Source organism: Bos grunniens, chromosome 8 (genome assembly GCF_055505025.1).
Source record: "Bos grunniens cultivar Pamir isolate PY7600 chromosome 8, Bosgru_T2T1.0, whole genome shotgun sequence".
Lineage (NCBI taxonomy): Eukaryota > Metazoa > Chordata > Mammalia > Artiodactyla > Bovidae > Bos > Bos grunniens.
Genome location: NC_141172.1, coordinates 33340116 through 33364739, shown reverse-complemented (window position 1 = coordinate 33364739; position 24624 = coordinate 33340116). Strand labels below are relative to the sequence as shown.

General features: G+C 37.2%; 1 protein-coding gene across 1 annotated transcript in view; it reads right to left on the bottom strand.

Annotated features, from left to right (window-relative positions):
- PTPRD (protein tyrosine phosphatase receptor type D) overlaps window positions 1–24624 on the bottom strand; it is a 2533682-nt gene that overhangs the window by 1841672 nt on the left and 667386 nt on the right. The window contains exon 4 of the mRNA XM_086415146.1: window positions 18597–18667. The gene's annotated coding sequence lies outside the window, so the exon portion shown is untranslated. The remainder of the gene's footprint in view (window positions 1–18596; window positions 18668–24624) is intronic.

The following is a 24624-nucleotide window of genomic DNA, read 5'->3' as shown; positions in this document are numbered from 1 at the left end:
GTTCTAACTGTTGCTTCCTGACCTGCATACATATTTCTCAAGAGGTAGATCAGGTGGTCTGGTATTCCCATCTTTTTCAGAATTTTCCACAGTTTATTGTGATCCACACAGTCAAAGGCTTTGGCATAGTCAATAAAGCAGAAATAGATGCTTTTCTGGATCTCTCTTGCTTTTTCAATGATCCAGAGGATGTTGGCAATTTGATCTCTGGTTCCTCTACCTTTTCTAAAACCAGCTTGAACATCAGAAAGTTCACGGTTCTCATATTGCTGAAGCCTGTCTTGGGGAATTTTGAGCATTACTTTACTAGCGTGTAAGATGAGTGCAATTGTGTGGTAGTTTGAGCATTCTTTGGCATTGCGTTTCTTTGGGATTGGAATGAAAACTGACCTTTTCCAGTCCTGTGGCCACTGCTGAGTTTTCCAAATTTGCTGGCATTTTGAGTGCAGCACTTTCACAGCATCATCTTTCAGGATTTGGAATAGCTCAACTGGAATTCCATCACCTCCACTAGCTTTGTTCATAGTGATGCTTTCTAAGGCCCGGGAGAAATATCAATAACCTCAGATATGCAGATGACACCACCCTTATGGCAGAAAGGGAAGAGGAACTAAAAAGCCTCTTGATGAAGGTGAAAGTGGAGAGTGAAAAAGTTGGCTTAAAGCTCAACATTCAGAAAATGAAGATCATGGCATCTGGTCCCATCACTTGATGGGAAATAGATGGGGAAACAGTGGAAACAGTGGCAGACTTTATTTTTCTGGGCTCCAAAATCACTACAGATGGTGACTGCAGCCATGAAATTAAAAGACGCTTACTCCTTGGAAGGAAAGTTATGATCAACCTAGATAGCATATTCAAAAGCAGAGACATTACTTTGCCAACAAACATTCGTCTAGTCAAGGCTATGGTTTTTCCAGTGGTCATGTATGGATGTGAGATTGTGGAGAAGGCTGAGTGCCAAAGAATTGATGCTTTTGAACTGTGGTGTTGGAGAAGACACTTGAGAGTCCCTTGGACTGCAAGGAGATCCAACCAGTCCATTCTGAAGGAGGTCAGCCCTGGGATTTCTTTGGAGGGAATGATGCTAAAGCTGAAACTCCAGTACTTTGGCCACCTCATGCAAAGAGTTGACTCATTGGAAAACACTCTGATGCTGGGAGGGATTGAGGGCAAGAGGAGAAGGGGACGACAGAGGATGAGATGGCTGGATGGCATCACTGATTCGATAGACGTGAGTCTCCGTGAACTCTGGGAGTTGGTGATGGACAGAGAGGCCTGGCCTGCTGCGAATCATGGGGTCGCAAAGAGTCAGACACGACTGAGCAACTGATCTCTGGTCTGTACTAGGGTCTGAAGTGATCCAACTGAGTAACACACTTTACCCTAAAAAAATCTCATAGTCTGTATGCAGGTCAATAAAAACTAGTCACTGTACCCCTGCAAGATCAATGTCAAAATAAGACTACTTCAGGATCTTCTGTGCAAAACGGCCTTTATAGAGTCGAGGAGAAGAAAGGCTGTTAAGGGAATCACTTGGTCGCAGCGACCACCCAGGTGGTGCCACAGTTGGAAGCAGCCCTCCTCCCCCATCCCCTGCCATCAAGGCAGCTCAGAATGAATCGGCACAGATACTAAAGCTCCCACCAAATGAAATAAGTTAACTATATGCTGCCCACAAGCACGCAGACCCAGACTGGTTGGAACCAGAAGTTTGATGATGCTGACTCTCAATTACCTCACCACCAACCAATCAGAAGATTATCCCTGAGCTGATCACATCCTCCTCTTTGAACCATTAGAAAAGACTCCTCACTACCCTCTTCAGGTCAGGACATACACTTTTGAGGTCATTAGCCTCCTGTGGCCTTCTGCCTGGCTAGCTAGCAATAAAGCTATTCTTTTCTACTTCACCCAAAACTCTGTATGCAAGACTTAATTTAGTGCCTGTGTAGAGGCAGAATTTTGGCATTATCAGTTACTTAATATATATTTCATTTTTTAAATGGCAAAATGCTATGAAGTACATACTACTATTGCATAGATGTGAGTGTATTTTATAGATGAGAAACCAAGGCAGGGAAAGCTTACTGCTTAACTTCACACTGTTAGTAAATAGTAGAATAAAAGTTTCCTTTGTTTTCCCTCAGGTATCTGATTATGGAGACAACTATCTTAATCACATTCCACACTAGAACTAACAGATACTCCATAATTTCAAGATTTTTATTTCTCTTTTAATTTCTATCAATGTTAAAGGCTCAGTCACTCAGTGATGTCCAACTCTTTTCAACCCCATGGACTGTTGCCCACCAGGCTCCTCTGTCCATGGAATTTTCCAGGCAAGGATATTGGAGTGGGTTGTCATTTCCTATACCAGGGCATTTTCCTGAGCCAGGGATCAACCCTGGGTCTCCTGCTTGGCAGACGGATTCTTTACCACTGTGCCATCTGGGAAGACATCAATGTTAAGTACTATACAGTTTTTGAAGATGGAACTTTCTGGAAGAGGAAAATCGCCACAGAGGAAGCAGTAAAATGCTTGACTTAAGCAAAGATGAACTGGATAAACAGATGAGGAAATGAAGAGCATTCTAGATAAGGAAGAGTACATGGTGATAAAAAGTTTGGAGGAAGGACTAATCCTATCATGCTTCTGAGACTTTGAAGAGGTTGCATTTGGAAAATTTGTAGGGAGGTGTAAAAGATAAAACTGTAGAGATAAAGTAAATTCAGTGGATTAAAATGCTTTGAAAAGCTAGGCACAACATGTTAGCTTTGACTTGGAGAAGACAGATTTCTGGGAAAAGAGTGATATGTAGTTATCATTAAGCATATAAGTTAATGGGAGGTAAACTTTGTATTCAGATTTCAATAGTTATTTAACTTGTTTAAAAATTTCAATGTCCCTCATCTGTACAGAGGTGAAAATAATATGAATCTCAAATACTTATTTTGAACATTAAACAAAATAATAAAAAGCACATATAAATAAATAAAAAATATCATGTCTGAAAACTTGAGTCAATTATATGAGGCATCTGCTAAAATTATTAACTAGTAGGAATAATAGAAGAAAAAGAAGTGGAAGACAAGGAGGAAGAGGAGGTTGAGAAGGGGATGGGGAGGTGCAAGAGCAGCTGGTAGCAGCTGCCATCATCATAGAATTTTACAAAATGTATCTCCTCTGTTGAGATTTAGGAACTGAACAGTTTTCAAAATGTAAAATGTTATGAGGTTCTTTTGAAACATTTTATTTCTGGGTTACTCCTAGGCAAAATTAGAAATCCTAAATTTCATACTAAACGTGTCTCATATGTCCTTCTCTAATTTGCCTGTAGACTGCACTGTGCCCTTTCCATGGCAATCGGTTGGATCTACCTTTTCCGAAAAAGGCAATAGGCTATAGTCACCTCCACCTTGTGTCAGCCCTTGTCCCTCGAACCTTGTTACATGCTTGCTATCAATCTGAATTAAAGTATATGTAGCTGATAAGGGCTTTATATAATTAGGCAAGATCTGTAAGAAAGGTACGGTCTTTTCTATCAAAGGAGAAGTTATAAGAAATGAAGAAGTGATTTATTCTTAGAACAGTTGAACAGAAAAGTATATAGCTGGCTTGCAAATAAGATTCCTAAAATGGTGGCTAGTTACCAATCCTTTGCTCTTTTCACTTCCTCATGCTTTTTCCTCCTAAGAACATTTTGGTGGGCTACATTTGTGGGCTTTATCCTAGACATGCACAAAGAACTAAAAGGGTGGGGGAAATAGTTATCAATCATCCAATAAAGACTTAGGCAACATCTGGGAAATATTGTTACTCTGTGGTCCTCAATGTATGAAGAGCCAGGGTGGGGGACCTGCTTCTCAGGGATAAAAATTGAGAGGATTTCCCACTCTGTGTCCTTGTTCCCAGACCTTGGCCTGTAGCACACCCTTCTGTAGAAGTAAAGACTACCTTGCTGTTAGGTAGGTAGAACAGGGAAAAGGAGTCCAAAATGGCGGTGGCTAAAAGACAAGGAAGGTCCAAGGACCAGAGTGAAGACTTCAGGCAGAACAAACAGAACAAACAGCACTCCTGGCTAAGCCCAATTTGCATAGGGCAGGCCCAGGTGGAGGAAAAAACATATAAAAGGAGGAGCCAAAGCGCTTTCTCTCAGACTCTATCTCCCGCATGCATGCACTCTCTCTCTCTCTCTCTCTCCCCCCCTCCCCACGCACTCCTCCACTCTCTTCTCTTCAAGTCTTGGATTCTCCTGCTATCTTCTAAATAAAATAGAGCTGTAACACTGATTTGCCTAAGAGCTGTAGCACGGTTTGTCCAAGACCCAAGAGCTGTGACGCGCCGAGGGCTTTAATGTCCGTCGCTCCAAATCTTTGTTGTGACGAGACAAAGAACCGAGGAACATACACTCGCGTGACATCTATGGTGCCGTGACTCGGGTTTAACCTGGCTGAAACAACCTCTACGTGGAAGAGGCCAAGCACAACAGGAGCCCAACTCAGCGAAGCTCCCGCGCTAGAAGCGGAAGGCGAAGAAACCCAGCGCAGGGGAAGGCCCATCGTGCTGGAAACCAGGACAGCGAAAAACGAACTCAGCAGAAAGCTCACGCGGCCCAGTCTCAGATTCCAGAAGACCTCCAGTTAAGGTAAGAGCTCCTATGGCTGGAGGGCCTTTTCTCCTAAATGAATAGTGGCATGTAAGGAGTTAACCAACTTCCATTGGAAGCTTCCAGGCAGAAAAAGGAGTCCCTCCTTTTGTAACCACCCCATATGATCTTCTTGAAAGCCCTCGCTCTTAGCTTTAAGAGTCTCACACACCCTTCTGTAGAAGTAAAGACTACCTTGCCAAGCCATTTTTGATTGTTTTAGTCCTGTGAATGTGAGATGTGGATGTGAGAGTTGGACTATAAGGAAAGCTGAGTTCCAAAGAATTGATGCTTTTGAACTGTAGTGTTGGAGAAGACACTTGAGTGTCCCTCGGACTACAAGGAGATCCAACCAGTCCATCCTAAAGGAAATCAGTCCTGAATATTCTTTCAAAGGACTGATGTTGAAGCTGCAACTCCAAAACTTTGGCCACCTGATGTGAAGAATTGACTCATTTGAAAAGACCCTCATGCTGGGAAAGATTGAAGGTGGGAGGAGAAGGGGATGACAGAGGATGAGATGGTTGGATGCATCACTGACTCAATGGACATGAGTTTGAGTAAATTCTAGGAGTTGTTGATGGACAGGGAGACCTGGCATGCTGCAGTCCTTGGGATGGCAAAGAGTCAGACATGACTGAGCGACTAAACTGAACTGATTCCTGTGAAGCCATTTGAGAGCATCTCCAACAATATGGATGTAATTTGGGATGGTTTGTAGATAGAAATTTTAACAAGTTTTAGGATTATGCTTTTCTGCTGTTAGTGACATTAAAATTTCTTTTGAAACATATTTACTTAATCTATTTAGAATGGGCTTGCCAGGTACCTCAGTAGTAGAGAATTCACCTGTAATGCAGGATACCCGGGCTCAATCCCTGGTTGGGAAGACCTCCTGAAAAAGGGCATGGCAACCCACCTTAGTATGCTTTCAAGGAAAATCCCATGGACAGAGGAGCCTGGTGCTGTGGTCCACAAGGTCACAAAGAGTCAGACAGAACTGAAGAGACAGCACACACAGTCTATTCAGAATAATGGGTTATAACTGTTTGAATGAAAAATAAATCAGTGTGTCTAAATAGATGATAGAGAGAGTGATAGGAAGTTTCTTCATTATAACAGAATGAAAGTGAAAGTGAAGACTCTTTTCGACCCCATGGACTGTAGCCTACCAGACTTCTCCGTCCATGGGATTTTCCAGGCAAGAGTATCAGAGTCGGGTGTCATTTCCTTCTCCAGGGGATCTTCCCAACTCAGGGATTGTACTCAGGTCTCCTGCATTGCAGGCAGACGCTTTACCCACTGAGCCACCAAGGAAGTCCCCCCAAATTTTAAGGTTCTTAAACAAGTGTGGAAACTTTCTTTATGTTTTCATCCTGACCAAATTATCTGGAATACTGGAGTGGGTAGCCTATCCCTACTACAGGGGATTTTCCCAACCCAGGGATAGAACCCAGGTCTTCAACATTGCAGGCAGATTCTTTACCAACTGAGCTACTAGGGAAACCCAGAAGGCATATAACAATGCAAAGTAATAAATCCAGAGGAAATAATGGAGTTCTAAAATCATGAATGGAGGCTACAAGCAGTGGATGGAAGTTTGAGAAAGAAGAGGATGTTTATACAATCTCAGAGAATCTCTCTATAAGATACTTATTCACTATGAAAGTTTAAAGTGAACAAACCTGTAGACCATTTCTGGATTTGTCTGTTTATAGTGCAAACAATGCTGCTAGGATCATTATCAGAAATAATCTCTGTTGCACATTTTTAAGCACCGCTTTAGGATATGTTCCTAGGAATGAAAATTTCTTATCATGGGTTAAGCATATCTTTAGCCCCTTTAGAAAATGCCAAAATGGTTTTTAGACTGATTGTCTCAGTCTACGTTCCTCCAAGCAAGGTATATAAAACATTTCCATTGTTATACATCTTCACTAACAATTAGTAATGTTGCCAGATTTTTTAGGTTTATCAACGTGGTAGACATAGAGATACTGAAAGCATATTTTCATATAAGTATAAATCATTCACTTGTGAAATTCCTGCTCATAAGCTGGTCTATTTTTTGTTGCTGTTGGCTTGTCCTTTTCCTTACCACTTCCAAAAGTTTTTATAGGTCATGCTGTTTGTTAGTTCTATGTCTTGAATAAAGTCTGGGGTTCACTTTTTATTTTCTTTATGGAGCAAGAAGACTTTTTTAAAACATGTGTCTAATTTTATTGCTATAAAAATATGAATCTTTCCCTACATCAATTGTAGTTTATTTTTCAAAATCTTGTTTTAGAATCCTACATATCTCAATAATGCAGAGATATTCTTTTATTTTCTTCAGAAAATTTTGAAGCTTTCTTTCAGGTCTAAGTTTAAACTATCTAGACTAGATGAAGTGAGACAGGAAACTAAGAGATTGAGGAACTGAAAAACTGAATATGCCAAATTTCTGACTGATTTCTACTTCAAATTTTGAATTTGTAGAATGGGACAACCTTCTTATTATCATTGTGAGTTAATGTTTAAAAAGATGAATGCCTATAATGTGTTAATGATACTTGATACAGTAATTTTAACTTTGTTATATTGAATTCTGCCTCAGATCTTGAATATAGAGATTGAAGTTATAATCATCCTAATTTTGTCATTTGGAAAAGTTAGAGATTCATTATTTTAAAGAATAAATAATTCCTACTTTGAAAGAGGAACCGTTTTTAGTCAAATAGTAAAAAGTGTGCTTCTATTTTATTGGGTCATGTTTTTTGTTCTGTTTTTTTTTTTTTTCCTGCTTAAAATGAACCAACAATTTTGGCCCAACACAATGCAATACCCATAAGAAGCATATCTATATTGTCTGTTATTATTTAACAAACAAAAATATATGTGAGTGGCACATTTATTATGCCACAAGAATATTCTGAGAAATAGATACTAGTCACTTAGTATACATATGAATGGAGAATCTTATTTTTTAATAACTCCAGCTACTTATGAATCCCTTGTTTTATCTGAAAACTGTCATTCATGCTCTCTCTTGCAAGTATTATCCCCTTTGTGAAGTTTTACTACTTGTATAGACATTAATACAGTTCTAAACTCTGGAAAGCATAGCAATCTGTATTGCCTCTTGTATCAAATATTGCTGTTTTCTCATCTTACTGCCATTGGCTCTCCGCACACACTTGTATTCTGATAAATCCATCTTCCATTACAGAATATGAAAATGTGAGATGCTTAATCTCTCTAAATGTGCTTTCCAAATGTGGTCAGTGGCACTCGAGAGAGTCTGTGGGGAGGTTTCAAAAGACAGTGTCTAGTATTAGAAAATTAGATATTGGCAGATAAGTCATCCTGTGACCATGAGGGAATAAACTTAAGAATGAAAGACCACTGGCTAAGGAAAGCAGAGCTTCAGGAAGGAATTTTTCAGAATCTTCCATGACATGTGTGTCACAGAATTAAACCAACCTAGAAATGTGCACCTCCTTGCATCTGTGTCTGACAATAAATCCCTATTTTAAAGGCAATTTTGGTCTCATGCCTCTTACTTGGTTTTGATACACTGCTCTCATACTTCATAGATAGCTTTCTAATTTATTAGCATGTGCAGTAGACAATGAATAAATGTTTGCTAAGTTAAAGCAACAGAGAATCACTTTCCCTTTTATATCTGCATGTTGTCCGACAAGAATATTGGTACCTACAACAGGAAATAACAGGAAGGGAAATGATGCCACGGGCCCTTGTACTGCACAAATTAAAATCACCCTATACAAGTTTACACACTGGGTCTTTCATTTTAAACTAAAAGTAAAATCATTAAACTAATTTATTACAGTTTACGTAGATTATGCAGCAGAAGATTTACATTTACTACATTTTATTTTAGCTACTAGAATGAATAAAATGCCATAAACTAGAGCCAAATGCTGAATACCCATTTTAGAAATGATTTCTTCCATTAATTGCTTTCCTGTTCTCAATAATTCACTATTATAGAGCAGAAAGCCTATTGAATTATATGGTTGTAATTAGGCTGTTTCTTTAACATGTTTTATGCTTCAGTATTTCTTATGCCTCAAAGGAAAAAAAAAAAGAAATCTGATAACAGCTTTATATAAAGCTGTCCTTGGATGGCATTTGTTTGTTTTTTTTTTTTTAATCTCAGAAAACTATCTTGTACTGGAAGTTTGTCCAAAATTCAAGTTATTCTTTGTGACTCCATGGACTGTAGCCCACCAGGGTCCTCTGTTCATGGAATTCTCCAGGTAAGAATACCCCAGAGTGGGTAGCGAGTCTTTTCTCCAGGGGATATTCCAGAGCCAGGGATCAAACTAGGGTCTACTCCATTGCAGGCAGATTCTTTACCATCTGAGCCACCAGGGAAGATGTGAAATAAAATAAAGAGGTATTTTTCACCCGTTGATGTAGGCAGGGAATCCCTACATTAATGTTTTTTGACATTAATCAAAAAACAAATAAACCCAATCATATTTTTGAAAATCACACACACACACACACACACACACACACACATATATATATCTCACTGTTATGACTAATCTAATTAGGACTGATAATTTCACATGTGTAACAGACACAGTCTCATTTTTTTCCCTTTAGACATCAGACTATGATGTTTCAATAGTTCTTTAAGAATTTTGAATATCTATAAATGTCAATACTCTATATTCTAGTTCCATTAAAAAGGATGCTCAAAAATCTCATCTCTGGATTTCCATATAAAACAAAATCCATACGTAGGCTACATTCCAGTCTTTCCACAAACTTTTCTAGTAAATAGGACATCAGGGCTTTCATTGGAAAAGGAGACTGGGATCCCCCAGCCGTGCCATAAACACACATGTCTGTGTAGTGGGGCTGTTGTGGTTGTTCAGTCACTAAGTCGTGTCCAATTCTTTGTAATCCCATGGACAACAGAACTATTTCCAGGAGTTTCCTCAAATTCATGTCCATTGAGTCATTGATGCTGTCTAACCATCTCATATATTTATATTTAAAAGCAAAGACTCTTGTTTATGTTTGGTGGCAATGAAAACAATTCTGCACATAATTTCTACCATATACTTGAAGAAAGAAAAGCTTTACCTCTTTTCTCTAAATAAATCTAACATTTATGTTTTTACCTTCACATATTTCACCAAACTTCATGTTTATTGATCTTTCTTGTATTATCTCCATGCAAATTTCTCATGTATTTTATTGTCACACCTCAAACTGAACAAATTTTTTTCATAAAGTATAGAATTATCTAAAAGCTCTAGTCTTAGTAGTTAACTACTAAAAGTACTTTATTGGCTACTACCAATCAATTACTATAATACATCACATGTTAGAGCTTAAGTAAAAATGCTTAAGATGCCTTTAAGTCCTAAGAAAGAAAAGAAAAAATGTCCATTTAAGAAAAGTAAGAAATTATTTGCATTCATGATAAATGTACCAATGTTCATTCTTCAGTAAAATACTATTTTAATGTTTAATGCTTCAAAACAATAGTTGGTAATTGTTTCAAATATACATTTGTTCATAATGAGAGCTTTAATTTGTATGCTCTAGGTATTTTCATTTTAACTAATGTATTAATAAGAACTTAATTTCTACTTTATTGACTATGCCAAAGCCTTTGACTGTGTGGATCACAATAAACTGTGGAAAATTCTGAAAGAGATGGGAATACCAGACCACCTGACCTGCCTCTTGAGAAACCTGTATGCAGGTCAGGAAGCAACAGTTAGAACTGGACATGGAACAACAGACTGGTTCCAAATAGGAAAAGGAGTACGTCAAGGCTGTACATTGTCACCCTGCTTATTTGACTTATATGCAGAGTACATTATGAGAAATGCTGGGCTGGAAGAAGCACAAGCTGGAATCAAAACTGCTGGAAGAAATATCAATAACCTCAGATATGCAGATGACACCACCCTTATGGCAGAAAATGAAGAAGAACTAAAGAGCCTCTTGATGAAAGTGAAAGAGGAAAGTGAAAAAGTTGGCATAAAGCTCAACATTCAGAAAACTAGGATCATGGCATCCGGTCCCACCACTTCATGGCAAATAGATGGGGAAACAGTGGAAACAGTGGCTGACTTTATATTTTGGGGCTCCGAAATCACTGCAGATGGTGATTGCAGCAATGAAATTAAAAGATGCTTACTCCTTGAAAGGAAAGTTATGACCAACCTAGACAGTATATTAAAAAGCAAAGACATTACTTTGCCAACACAGGTCTGTCTAGTCAAGGCTATGGTTTTTTCCAGTGGTCAGGTATGGATGTGAGAGTTGGACTATAAAGAAAGCTGAGCGCTGAAGAATTAATGCCTTTGAACTGTGGTGTTGGAAAAGACTCTTGAGAGTCCCTTGGACTGCAAGGAGATCCAACCAGTCCATCCTAAATGAGATCAGTCCTGGATGTTCATTGGAAGGACTGATGTTGAATCTGAAACTCCAATACTTTGGCCACCTGATGCGAAGAGCTGACTCATTGGAAAAGATCCTCATGCTGGGAAAGATTGAGGGCAGGAGGAGAAGGGGATGACAGAGGATGAGATGGTTGGATGGCATCAGTGACTCCATGAACATGAGTTTGGGTAAACTCCGGGAGTTGGTGATGGACAGGGAGGCCTGGCATGCTGCGGTTCATGGGGTTGCAGAGTTGGACACAACTGAGCGACTGAACTGAACTGAATAACAAAAACCTTAATTACACAGAGTTGTGAGATCAAAAGAGGGAGCTCTCATGAACTGTAACAATAGCAGAGCCCAACACAAAGAAGACTCCTTTCCTGGCAAAGATTTAGCCCATGAAAAGCCACATACTTACTATAGCCATTCCAACTTCCTTTTCTTCTCTGCAAAAGCTTCTTCTTCTTTTGCCCTGGGGAACTTTGACTTGGTCTCCCCACGGTTGCAGACCAAAAAACTGCAATTTTCTGCTGATGCCAAATAAATGTGTCTTTTCTGGGAAATATCTGATAGACTGTTTGTTTCATGTCAACACTAAAAAAGTGCATTACTTACTCTCAGTCATATTGTACATCCTTGTCCTTATATGGACAAGACTCATATGTCCAGTCATTTTAAAATGTATTTCCAAATGTTTTGTTTAAGTAATATTTGCATTGTCACTGTCATGAGATATATTTCATGAAAGACAACAAATATTTTAGAAATATGTAATTAAATCTTGTCATCATATTTAAAGTATTAATATGTATATTTAAATAATGCTTTTAAAATTTATTCCAGAGAAAGTTCACACAAGATTTTATAAATAGAAGTTTCTATACCCTGACTGCTTCTGAACCTGGAAGGTAGTTTTCCTTCTGAAAAGAAATTCTATTTGTTATTTGTTAAATCTTACTGATCAATGTGAATGTCTAGTACCTTGAGAAAATAACACGCCTTAGAAATGTCAACCTTTTATGGACTACAAATTCAAAACCCTTTCATAGTAATTGCACAATTAACTCATAATGTCGTACTTGAAAGAAATGATAAATGCTGTATTATATTCAGCACTGCAGATGTACCAATATGCTAATTCTAAGTGTTTCACCTCTGATATAATCATTTGCAACTTTTCTGAACTCCTTATAGAAATTTTGACACTTTATGATTATTAAGCAATTTCACCTGAGAATGATGTGACAACACATATATTTGAATATAACCATAACACAAATTATTTGACAGCCAGATTTGAACTGACTTTCTTAATAGATTTTCTCTAGTCAACACTGATCTTGGGAAAATGCATATTTCTTTCAGGCTGTCTCTGTGTATCTAAGAAGGAATTAGAATGGGCATTTTGGCTGACCACAGTCCAAATAGATGCAAAATTCAGATGAATTTTAGATAACTTAAAATTTAGGTAAATTTAAAATCCCTCACTCACATTAAAATAAGGAATTGAATAACATTTGAAAAGTATTTCCTTGGAGAGAGCTGTGCTATAATCTTCTCCCACTGACTTTTCAGGAATTTGGGTGTAATCTCCCAATCCTAAATTAAGAGAGTGTGACTCTAAGGAGACCATTCAGTGCATTGGATAACTGTGCTACAAACTGGGGGGCATTTAACATTTAACCTTCCCACTTGAGAAATAGAATGAAATAAGGATTCTGTCTGAAAGGAGGGCAGTATCGTGAATAGAGCTCAAGGAGGAAAAGCTAGAGATAAGACCTGATGTCTAAAGTACTGAAAAAGGTTCAAACAATGAATCTCAGAAAAGTTTGCTACTTGCAAAGAAGATACTGATGTACCATCTGTAGAGACTGGTGGGGTCTTTGAAGGAAGCACAGATGTACTGATTAAAAAAAAAAAACAAACAGCTTTAAATACCTGCCTATCTAGTAGGTATTCATACCTACCCTGTGCTGATCCCTGTACCTCTTCTCGCTCACCAAGCCCCCAAACTAAAGATACTGGCAAGTTGGAGGAGGATGAATCATATAAGGTTTGAACAGAGAAAGAGGAAAAAGCTTATAGCTTCATCCTTCCTAAATTACTAGTCTGCAAATGGCTCAGTCTGACATTGAGAGGTCTCAGCATTAAGCCAGACAAATGACATGAGTTGACACTCCGCTTTAAGATTCTGAATTGATCGTGGCCATTTTTACCATCGTAAAGTTGCAGAAATGTCAAGATGCCTGCTTGAGTTTCTCAAGGGGCAGGGAAATAATCATGCTGAGGGTGAATGTAGTAGATACTCATAGACAAAAATAAAGTTGCTTTTGTGTATTTTATGTCATAGTCTGTGCTTAAATTTTCAAAGTATTCACAAGGATAAAGTGGCCTTCACAAGGGGGCAGTGTTTCCTCAATACAGGAGCACTGTTACTGCAAACACGCACTCTTAGCCTTACGTCATTTGCAGTATTATCCGCCATGGCTTTGACACAAACACTGGTGTATTGGCCTGGATTCCAGGTATATTACACATTTACAAGAACTGTTTCCTCAGAAAAAGGAAGTCGTGGTCTCATAAGTGAGGAAGACACTTGGTTAATGATGTACAATTTTTAAAAAGGAATGAGAAGGATATGAAATTGGAACATGCCACAAAACCTACAGGGCTTCTCAGGTGACAGAGAAATTGCTCCAATCGATTTTAACATCCCATTAAGGACAGCCAGCAAACCAGGGGATGTACTGTCTGCAACACTGAAGCATTCCTCTGGAGACTCAGTCTTGGTAGAATAAGTGAAAGGGGGTAATTCCTTCTATTAATTCAGTTCACTCTGGCAATTGATAGGAATATTGAATCAGAGTCCTGAAAATTTCACACACTGAAGTGGAGGTGTGGAGAGGTCCTCCACTAACTAAATAGAAGTGAGAATACAATATGAATTATCAAGTTTATTATATCATAGCCTAAAGGTAAATGAAATTGTCTCCTCCAGTAATAAAAGGGAAATACCAAGTAAATGGATGAAAACTTTCATTATGATGTACAAAAAAGTAGAGATGAAAGCATAAGCATTACATTTTGTGGTAAAAATAAATGAGTAGGATGTGACCTTCTCCACCTTGTTCAGACAACATTGATTCCCCAGTTCACAAATATGGCTCAGTAACATGCAGAAATGTACACCTGCACCTTTCAAACAATAATTTTAGTCATGCTAGTTTTGTGTAGAAAAGAACTAGAGTATGATTATTGCCCAGTCAAATGTATGTCAAATATTCTAATCAATTTAACAGGATTAAAAATGAATATATGTGTTTGATCACTACATATGAGAAGCATGCATTATATGACTATTTAGAAGAGGATTTTTATTTCCACTGATATTTCACAAAATAAAAAAAAAAAAAGAACAATAACTCGACACAGTTATTGGGAAAAGACACAATGGTTCTCCAAAGATAAATGCATATATATTTGTAGGTTGGAAATGCTAATGTATTAATGAAATAAAATTCAAAACATTAGAGTTTATAGTAAAAACACAATAGGCTAACGATAAAATTCTTCAGCATTAGCTCCTACTTGGGGATGAATTTTATTTTTGTCCTTGTTTTGGACTACAGTGATCATTTACTTCTCTCAATAGATTTAGTTTTCAGCAACACATTTCAAACTTGTTTAAAAATACAAATTGCATTTTTCTTACTTCTGGTAGCATTTCTCATCTGTCCAGAGGAAGCACTGACATGACTCTGTGTGTTTTATAATAAGAGAGCTGAGAAAGGAATCCAAGATACTTGCCAGGTTTCTTTTTGGAAAACTGGGTAGATGGTACTTCTATTTACAGGAATGAGAAAGGCAAAAGGATGTTTACAGGAAGATATTTTGAGTTCAATTTTAGTATATTAGAAGTTGAAAAATGTATACACTATCAAATAGATATGTTGATTTGACTTTCAGGAATGAGATCCTAAGACGACATACTGATTTGAGTATCACTATATGTGATCATTATATATACATTATCCTTGAAGCTACAAGAGTAGATGAGTTCAACCACAAAACCATAAAAGTTATAGAATGAAAAAAAGAAGAAACATAAGAAGTTATTGGGTTAATATAAAGTCTTGAGAGGGAATATGTGGCAAAAAGGGAAACATAGAAAAGGGTCAGACGTTTTAATGACCCGGGGAGGTGGGGGGGCTCCATAATGAAACTGAGGGAATCCCCATGAGAAATTTACCTAATTAGAGAAATTTCAGTTTAGAAAATCTTGAAAATTTGAGCAATGGTCCCTTGTGTCTTGAACACCACACACTGTTTATTCAGTAACAGACAACTAGCCAACTTGTTACAACACACGTCACTTCAGCTTAACTCTTGAATTCCATGGTTTGTGATTTTTCACCAGCAAATCTGAGTACATATTTTCTTAAATTTTCATCTGTGTTCTGGGAGGAAAGTAAATGCGCCCTCCCTTTTTTTTAAAAATTCCGTCAAGAGACAATTCAGACACTTTTATGAAGTGGCTGGCAACTCAGAACAGGAAAAATTCAATCCAAGATGAAACAGAAAAAGTGATTACTCTGCTTATTCTGTTTCTTGAGAGCAAAATCATTGAAAATTCTGGGGCCCAGGAATAGAAGTAAAATTGGTAAGAGTGGGTTAAAACACACACACACACACACACACACACACACAAGATAAGCTAGATTTTGTGTGCTATGACTTGGTCAGGTAGAACTTGATCTCCCAGAATTCTTGAGTCTAAGTGAATTATTCTATCAGGTGCCTGGCCTGTGAAGAAAGCCATAATTAATGAGAATCACTCAGGATTCACTGGGTTGTGTCACACAAGCTTCATTTGTTTCATTTTTTAAAAAAACTGATAGAGTTTACTAGACTGGTGTGCTTCCCTGGTGGCTCAGATGTTAAGAATTCGCCTGCAACGTGGGAGACCTTCAATCCCTGGGTTGGAAAGATTCCCTGGAGAAGGGAATGACTACCCACTCCAGTATTCTGGCCTAGAGAATTCCATGCACAGAGGAGCCTGGCAGACTTCAGTCCATGGACTTCCCTGGTGGCTTAGACAGTAAAAAGTCTGCCTGCAATGTGGGAGACATGGGTTTGATCCCTGGGTTGGGAAGATCTCTTGGAGAAAAGTATAGCAACACGCTCCAGTATTCTTGCCTGGAGAATCACCTTGGACAGAGGTGCCTAATATATATAGCATACATATACACACACACACACACACACACATATATATATATATATATATGCTGCTAAGTTGCTTCAGTCGTGTCTGACTCTGTGCGACCCCAGAGATGGCAGCCCACCAGGCTCCCCCTTCCCTGGGATTCTCCAGGTAAGAGTACTGGAGTGGGTCGCCATTGCCTTCTCCGATATATATATATATATATATATATATATATATATATATATATATATATATATATGGCTATTGTTCAGTTGCTAAGTCGTGTCTGACTCCTTTCACCCCATGGTCCACGGACTACAGCATACCAGGCTTCCCTGTCCCTTACTGTCTCCTGGAGTTTGCTCAAACTCATGTCCATTGTGAGCTTCCCTGGTGGCTCAACAGAAAAGAATTTGCCTGCAATTCAGGAGACCTGGGTTCCAACCCTGGGTCAGGAAGACGCCCTGGAGAAGGGAATGGCTACCCACTCCAGTATTCTTGACTGGAGAATTCCATGGACAGAGGAGACTGACAGGCTACACAGTCCATAGGGTCACAAAGAGTCAGATGCACATACAAGTATGTACATACATATTCATTTTATCCTAAAAATTTCCTAAGTGTGAGTTCTATATTTTTACTACTTGTATATAAAATAGTATATAAAGATAATGGCAAATTTATGTAACTCATAAAAAATGTACATATATTTGAGTACATATTTAACAATTTTAACTGATGAAATGTTTCATCAGAAACATGGAGATAGCTCTAAAGTACATAAGTGGTGAAATGTGACTCAAAAACTGTAGATTAAAAGTTCAAAATTAACTAATGGTTAATATAACAGACACTATTTATAAAACAAGTAAATGTATGTGTGTGTATGTGTCTGTGAGTGTGGGTGTGGGTGTGAGTGAGAATTAATTGGATGGTTGGGGGAAAGGTTGTTCAGAAACATGATACCAAAATATGTTAATAATATTTATAAATAACAGAAGAAAAAATGATTTGAGGCAAAAAGACACGCATTTGGTTTTATGGCATAAAAGTACATAAGAATCATTTTAACTTTAAAATGAATTTCAATATGCAAAATGACTATCATGTGTTGAGAAAACTGACAACACTTATTAGCTTTTATTTGACTGCAGCCTCAGACCTCATCATGTACGCTCGTTCAATTACCACTGTAGGACTCTATATCAAAGAACAAGATAGCTGAAAACTTACCTATAAGGAGTACCACCACAGTTTTATACTTAAAAAATTTACTAGTTTCCATTATACACATAATTTTAATTTTACATCTATAGGTATTCCTATTACTAGATTAATTAAAAACCAAAATGAAATCCCAATGTTATACATTTTGTTTGAGGACTTCTTTGAAGGTCAATCTTAAAGGAAATGAACCCTAAATATTCATTAGAAGGACTGATGCTAAAGCTGAAGCTTCAATACTTCAGACACCTGCTGTGAAGAGCTGACTCACTGGAAAAGACCCTGATGCTGGGAAAGACTGAGGGCAAGAGGAGATCGGGGTGACAAAGGATGAAATGATTGGATGGCATCACCAACTCAATAGAATTGAGTTTGAGCAAACTCCTGGAGAGGGTAAAGGACAGGGAAGCCTGGCATGCTTCAGTCCATGGGGTAACAGTCAGACATGACTTAGCTACTGAACAATTACAGATGGTCCAGTGGTTAAAGAGTCCACCTGCCAATGCAGGGGACAAAGGTTCAATCCCTGATCCAGGAAGATCCCACATGCTGAGAGCAACTAAACCCATGCTCCACAGCTACTAAACTTGCACTCTAGGGCCCACGAGCCAACAACTACTGAGCCCTCATGCCATAATTACTGAAGCCCACAAGCCCAGAGCCCATACTCCACAAAAGAAGCTACTTCAATGAGAAGTTTGCACATCACAAATACACAGTAGCCCCTGCTTGTGTTAACTAGAGAAATCCCACATGCAGCAACAAAGACTCAGGGCAGCCAAAATGAAATACAAGAGGGATGGTACAGGGAGGGAGGAGGGTGAAGGGTTCAGGATGGGGAACACGTGTATACTTGTGGCGGATTCATGTTGATATATGGCAAAACCAATACAATATTGTAAAGTTAAAAAATAAAAAAATAAAATAAAAATAAAAATCAAAAAATGATTAATTTTTTTTGTTCGAAAAAAGTCATTCTTTAATTAGTCAAGCAATGATATTGATGTGTCTTTAATCCTACCTATTCTATATTACCACCAAGTCACAACTTTATTAGCTAAATTTTAGAAAGAGCCATTAGAATGAGTGAGACTTACCAGTGTACAGCCTCCTCCCACAAAATAATTAATGCTGGAGGAAGAAAAGTGTCCAACTCCTCAAGATTTCCCTGAAAGGAAAAAAATAGGAAACATATTTTTAATTTACATTTTTTGGCAGTTATAGGATGTCAAATCTAAATCAATTGATGGGATGAAAAAGGAGCACAATAATAATTGACACTTTATAGATTAATGGAATTGACTAATATTTTGAAAAAAAAAAAAACATCAAAAAGGTGTTTATATTATTTCCTTGATGGAAAGTATTATAATCCATTTTTTAAAAATTTAAAAATTCTTTTTAAAGAAAATATTTAAAGAGCAAATATAATCCTTAATTTTTTCTGACATAAAAGTTCATGCTATAAGAAACTACTCATTAATTAACCACAAACACCATGTTCTTTTCTTAAATCAGAAGTTACTTAAAAAATATTTTATATATAAGATGTTACATACATTTTTGTTCTGTGTTACATAATAAAATTAACTATTCACAATTTTTATTGATATACTACTAATTATATATGTTTTCTTATAGATTAAAAAAGTGTTGTTTATCAAAGTATGTTTATTATCTATGGAACTCCTGCCGCATACCCAAGTGACTGCTGTATTCTAGGATCATAATGACTTTCAAATTTATAGCACAATACTAAACACAAAATAATGAGGCCATAACTATAAAAAACTATGTACACCAAAAACCTTAAGTGAGTCAGCTTACAGGATAAACAAGTTAACTGATGAAGTCACCAGAAGTGCCCAACTCAAAGAAAAATTATAGACAATTAAATATTTAACTTAATCACACATCTAACAGCAGAAAATTGAACTGGGTGACAAAGATCAGGTGGTCCCATCAACTGCTTAATGATTGATTGGTCATGTGCTCCTAAGTTCCAAAAATAAATCACAAATGGCAAAATTTCTACCATTTACTAAACACAAAGAACTAAGCATTTAGGATTCATCATGATCGCTTATGTCTGACCCAAATATCCCTTCCCTCAGACAATCAGGCTTTTTATGTTTCTTTCTACCTAAAATGTTCCTTTGCTGCCTGTCCAAATGTTATTCATTCTTTCTAAACCAAACTCTGAACTCACCTAATGTATGGAGCCATAATCTTTTTTGCATTCATAGACTTATTTTAGTATTAACACATACTCCATCATGCATTTTCACATGTACCTTTTTTCACATGTACCATTTTCATATGTACCTTTTTCAATTACATCTTTAGTTCACTGGAACAGCAATAAAGTTCTATTAATTTTGTATATATTCAGAAATTGAGAATTGAGTAGACTGGATTAAGCAGGGAAAATTATATTTATATAAATATAGTACATTTGTGTATAGATAGGTAGAGAGATATATATTACTTAGTTGATGGAAAAGTCTTGATACTATACACTACATCTAAAATGATCAATGTCAAAATCTCTTTTGACTAAGAAACAACTTCTGGTTTTGAAAGGAAGGGGCTGCTCTTCTATCTAATTTGACAAACAGTTCTCCCTCAGGACTACCAGAATATTACATTGAAACTAATTTATTCTACATGCCTTTAGTGAATAATGTTAAAATCTAACAAGTCATTTCTAGAACCTCCTACCGAACTTACAAAGAACTTAAGCAAAATAACGTGTATTGAGTAATTACTATGTGCCAGAGGTCTTTTGTATATTGTTGATCTTTTTTTTTTCATGATTAATGCAAACTAATGAAGTAGAATTTGTTGACTTCTCTTCCTTCCAGGTGAGAAACCTAAAGGAAAGAGATTTTTGAATTACTTTCCAACAGCCTCCTAATCAAAAATGGTAGAGTTGGAATTTAAATGCAGGAAGTCTGACTCAGAGCCTTTTATTCTAACTACACTTACATGCTACCTGTGTCTACAAGTCACATATTCTAGTTAAAGGGGGAAGGGAATTCCAGAAGGAAGGAATAAGAAAACTATTTTACACACTGATGAAATGTGAAACTGACTTCTTTTTTTTTTTTTTTTTTTAAAGCCAGCAGCAATTCCTAAAGAATTTCCTGATCTCATCCCTTCCCCGATATACTAAAGGCAGTTTGAGAACCCATGTAAACAAGTAAAACAGTGTCAGACTTTATTTTTTTGGGTTCCAAAATCACTGCAGATGGTGACTGCAGCCATGAAATTAAAAGACGCTTACTCCTTGGAAGGAAAGTTATGACCAACCTAGATAGCATATTCAAAAGCAGAGACATTACTTTGCCAACAAAGGTTCGTCTAGTCAAGGCTATGGTTTTTCCTGTGGTCATGTATGGATGTGAGAGTTGGACTGTGAAGAAGGCTGAGTGCCGAAGAATTGATGCTTTTGAACTGTGGTGTTGGAGAAGACTCTTGAGAGTCCCTTGGACTGCAAGGAGATCCAGCCAGTCCATTCTGAAGGAGATCAGCCCTGGGATTTCTTTGGAGGGAATGATGCTAAAGCTGAAACTCCAGTACTCTGGCCACCTCATGCGAAGAGTTGACTCATTGGAAAAGACTCATGCTGGGAGGGATTGGGGGCAGGAGGAGAAGGGGACGACAGAGGATGAGATGGCTGGATGGCATCACTGACTTGATGGACATGAGTCTCAGTGAAGTCCGGGAGTTGGTGATGGACAGGGAGGCCTGGCGTGCTGCGATTCATGGGGTCGCGAAGAGTCGGACACAACTGAGAGACTGAACTGAACTGAACTGAAACAAGTAAAATGTTATAAAAACATTATCTAGATATAGAATTACATTTGGGAGTTTATAAAGAAAAAAAACTTTATTTCTAGATATTAACATAGGCATTCAACATTATCAAACATTTTTATGTTACTTTAGAATTTCAATTATGGAATTTAACTTTAGGTAAGATTTAAAACAGCTTTTAAATTTGACCTTTACCTCTCTGCTCTTGAACATCTTAAGCATTCTTATATTAACAAATACAGCATCTGTAACAACAGTGTAATTTTGAGCTTTTAGTGCTATGAATTTCACATTTCCCTAAGCCAACATTGTTCGATAAATTGTGCATGTTTCAGATATTAAAGCAATATTTAAAGATGGTGGGGTTCAAAACTTATTCATGGGAATACTGCTACTTTTTGTTTCTAGGAGCTGATTTACAAGCTGTTATGTCTTTTTCTTATTTTAGCCACACCTCACAGCACACATGATCTTACTTCCCTGATCAGAGGTTGAATTGGTGTAGTGTAAGTTGAGTCTTAACCACTCTACTGCCAGGGAAGTTCCAGTGAGTCTTAAAAAAACCACTTTAAAAAAATATATAGTATGCATTTAACTTTGAGATTATTGCCAATAACATTTTCCCCTTTTAAAATTTAGGAAAAAATGAGTCTCAAGCACATTGAATCCATTGCTCAGTTTTACTCAAGTTGTTCTTAGAAGAACTTGTGGGGGCTTCCCTGGTGGTTCTATGGTTAAGGCTCTGTGCTTCTAAATGTAGGGGGCTCAAGTTCAAACCCTGGTCAGGGAAATGAGGTCCCACATGCTGCATGACATGGCCAAATGAAAAAAAAAAAAAAAAAAAACTTGGGTTTTTCTTCTGTTTTTTGAAGCTGGGTGTCCTGTTATTTCTTTTTGCTTTATTTCTTTTGTGCTACACTATTATCATTCTCTGGCACTTCTTATTTTGCTTTTAGTTTTCACAGAAAAAGTGAATAATAGACTCTTCTCCAGAACATGCACAGACAAACAAGAACAATGTGTGGGTGTGGTGTGGGTGTGTGAATGCTATTTAAGGTCCTTACTTACATAAGATATGCCATTAAAAATTTAGAAGGTCATCACTAATCTTCATACACACTAATTATTCCTTAAAAAAATTAATGAACATCAGTGTTACAAATTAAATTTTATCTCATGGTCACTGATTTGAATTCTTAGAACACTAAAACTGACTATGAATAGGTAACAAATACCAACAGTTAAGAAGACATACAATATTGGGGAAAAGGTAAAATGTATTAAGTATGCCTTCTGATCTGTAATGAAATAAAAAAAAAGAAGGAATTTCTGAGGGTTATAAAAATATACAATAAAGTAAGTAAAATGTTTTAAAAAAGTATGTGTACTCATTTTGAAAATTCTTTAGCCCCTTGTAATAAAGGATACAGATAGTTAACATACCTTATCTGATAAAAGATACATATAATGAAAATATACATATAGTACAATGCTTTCATAAAAAGGTCATAAAATATAATCATGCAACCAACTGGCCTCAATTCATAAAGTTAAAACTAACTCTGTATCACACTGAAATTTGATTTTTCCTATAATAATCTCCTATTTAATTTCTAATCTTCCCTTAAATCATAAATATCTGTCCCTGCCTTTGACTCTTCTCCTAATCTGTCTCAGCTTTCTCAGTCTTCTTACTACCCTACCCAGGTTAGTCTCAAATTAACCTCGTAATATGCCCTCAAAGCAAAACCTTTATCACCTCTGTCCCTGCTAACTGGAAACTCTAGATCCGCCTGACAGTCCACTTCCTCCATTCCAAATTTTATATTGCCCAGCTCTGACAACTTGATTCTCATATCAATGAAACTCTTAATTAATGGCTTTTCAATTTAATAATAATTTATTTTGTAAAAAAAAATTTAAAAATGTATTGCAAATAAAGAGAAGTGTATATAAAGAAGCAAGGCAGCATGCTTCTGGTGATTAATTATAGAGCACTGTCCAAGAACCAGAAAGCTTGTATCTTCATCCGTTTGTGTTTAAAAGATAGGAGTATATATGTACCCATGGTACATATGGGATGGAATATGTTTCATAAATGATCATTGCAGATTCCTGCTAGCCTGTAGGTCTAAAATAAGGTCCACTTTTAGATATTCATAGGCAGCTGACAGCATACCAACTGCCACTAATATTGCGTATCTTTCAAACAAATTCAGTATTAGATATTTCAAAAACTCAGATTAATTTATTAATGCTTTTGATAAGAACCAGAGCGGGTTAGAGTGGACAGTGTACATACAGTAGCAGCATCTCTGCTTTCTAAGATCTGTGTCCATCCCTTTTGCCATGACATCTTGGGATCTCGGACACACAAATCGGTAGCCTGTTTCCAGCTACATGATGACCAAAGTGTTACACATCATGCTTAATTCACTGATGTTTCTGGAAAGATAGGTCTAGCTAAACATTCTAAGACTGATTTTTGTGAAAGTGGAAGTGTTAGTCACTCAGTCATGCGGACTCTTTGTGACCCCGTGGACTGTAGCACGCCAGGCTTCTGTGTCCATGGAATTTTCCAGACAAGAATATTGGAGTGGGTACCCATTCCCTTCTCTAGGGGATCTACCTGACTCAGGGATCAAACCTGGGTCTCCTGCATTACAGGGGATTCTTTACCATCTGAGCCACCAGAGAGCTTGTCAGAATTCAAGAGTCGCATCAGATGATAACTCCACCACAAAATGTGAGTTGACTAGTCAGATATCAAACAGTAGCAGAAGACCACTTATAAATGTAGGAGGGAGGAGGGTTCAGGATGGGGAGCACATGTATACCTGTGATGGATTCATTTGGATATTTGGCAAAACTAATACAATTATGTAAAGTTTAAAAATAAAATAAAATAAAAAAAAAAGAAATTTGATCAGGTTTCCACGAACTATATAAATATTCTTTTGAAACAGGAAACAAATACATTTATTTTACACTCAGTGAATGTAAGTTTAATTAAGACAAGTTTCCCATGGGAATAGACTTCTAATACTTGAGAGGGCAAAAATCATCTGTTGGAAATCATGTCAGGTATCTTACATACATGAAGATGTTTTGTTTTGTTGCCATTGTAGTATCTAGAAAATGATTCCATGGACAGGAACTTGAAAGACAGCTGAAATTAAGTATTTTAAAAGAAAAGGGAAAATAAGGCAAACAAACGAAACCCTTCTAAACTTGGCATTCTGTATAGCTATCATTTTTCTCTATTTTCTGCTTCTCATCATCCCCTCTTAGAAAGTAGTTTGCCTG